The following is a 1,891-nucleotide window of genomic DNA, read 5'->3' as shown; positions in this document are numbered from 1 at the left end:
AGTTGGGCGCTGAGGGAGGATTCTCCACAGCCAGGAAGATAAAAGATTGATAAAGCAAGGAGAAACCTCTAAGCCACAAAAAGGCACCACTATAAACCCTCCACTGGAAGTTTCTGAAATTAAATACGCAAATAAACAACAGTAGTTAAATAAACAAACAGCTGGTTTGGAGTAAAAAGTGTGCCCAGGTTTAGACCTATTTTTTTTTTTATTAGTGTCTATAACTCCTTGGATGAAACCAAGCCTCCACCATGGTCCTCTCCTCTGAAAAAAGACAGGATCAGGTTGAACCATATGAATGAGACTATCAATAGTGAACCATTTCTGAATTCTAACAATGGCAATTTCATTCGGTTGAAAATATTTGTGAATTAATCTACAACATTGGTGTTTTAAAGCAGTACCTTTGTTTGCTAGGGAATATCCTTTTTGTCTTTTTTATATTGTAAAAGTATGACAACACGTTTCCAGAAATTTCCAGGAATCTTGGAAAATGGAGAACAAAATTACGTAGAGTTCCACCATATAGTACAATTATTATTTTGTGTATTTCACTCTTAGCATTTTTGTAAGCATTTTTGAAATATTTTAAATATACCTTAATACAATGAGCTTCTAGCCTGTTTCCTCATCTAGGGTAAGAGGAAACTGCACTGGATTATCTCTGAGGTTTCTTTTGTTTTTATTATTCCATGTCACTGTGGCCAGATTAACTTGAGTCCATTTTATTTGATCAAAACACTAATTTCTGCATATTTTTATCTGTAGTTCTTATGGTTTATTGTTCATGCAGTGTAACTATTTGCTTACAACTTTCAAAGCTATTGGGTACATTTCCCATGAAAAACAGTTTAATGTAAACAACTATTTTGTTGTATAAGGACCAATTAAAAAACATGTTTATCAACACGTTTTGCACTCAAAATAAACAATTTTATGAAGTCCTTTACCATAAAATACATATTTTAAAATACAGATGACCTACATTACTGCAAGAAGAATGTCAACATTTTAATTTTTTGTAACTAAAATTTTGTAACTGAAATCTGAGCCTATTTGAGAGGAAACAACCGGGGCCACATCCTGCTTGCTTGTTTCTTATTTGTGTTACAATTTTAGATTTCATAAATTGATCTACACACATCATCTCAGGTCAAACTTTGAAGAATGCCACAGGATCAATATCGTCCTCACTTTACAAATGATGAAATGGAATACCCCCAGGAACAAAACTGACTTGCAGCATTTATAGAGGGCCAGCTGTGTGCTAAGGATACAGAGAGTAAGAGAGAGCTGTCTGTGGCCCTTGGGTCAAAGAATAATGAATGTTTCAACCTGGAAAGGAGTACACGGGGAACATTTAACGTTTTCAATAGCTTAGAGTTTTTTCAATAAGCTTAGAGTTTCTCAAACTTTGAGGTTTTAGAGCCAATGAAAATAACACAAAGGCCTAGGCACACGGAAGTAGGCTAGGATCTGGACCTCTGCCTTTTCATCAAATTCCTTGGGTGACTTCAATGTATACCAAAGTGTGTGTGTGTGTGTGTGTGTGTGTGTGTGTGTGTGTGTGTGTGTGTATGTGTGCATGTGCGCATGGATGTCATAGTGACTGTTTGCATGTGTACTACAGCAAATAATTAAAGGTTAAATTACAGCATGAAGCATTTAGATGAAAGAGCAGAAGAGGAAATGTGGGAGGAAGTTTATACACCCTGTAATGGCTTACTTAGGAATGGGATGAAGCAGTGATTCTCAAAACACACCAGAATTGTTTGCAGGGCTGCTTAAAACACAGACTGCTGGGCCCCACCCACCCCGAGTTTGTAATTCAGTAGGTCTAGAGTAAGACCCTGGAATTTGCATTTCTAACAAGTTTCCAGATGCTGTTGAT

The 1,891-nt window shown here is 36.4% G+C and overlaps 1 protein-coding gene across 1 annotated transcript in view; it reads left to right on the top strand.

Moving 5' to 3' along the window:
• KCNAB1 (potassium voltage-gated channel subfamily A regulatory beta subunit 1) overlaps positions 1–1,891 on the top strand; it is a 267,418-nt gene that overhangs the window by 238,622 nt on the left and 26,905 nt on the right. The gene's annotated exons all lie outside the window — the stretch shown is intronic.

The sequence above is a fragment of the Panthera uncia genome, chromosome C2 (genome assembly GCF_023721935.1).
Source record: "Panthera uncia isolate 11264 chromosome C2, Puncia_PCG_1.0, whole genome shotgun sequence".
Taxonomy (NCBI): Eukaryota; Metazoa; Chordata; class Mammalia; order Carnivora; family Felidae; genus Panthera; species Panthera uncia.
The sequence above is the reverse complement of the archived record's forward strand: the minus strand, read 5'-3'. Positions and strand labels throughout refer to the sequence as shown.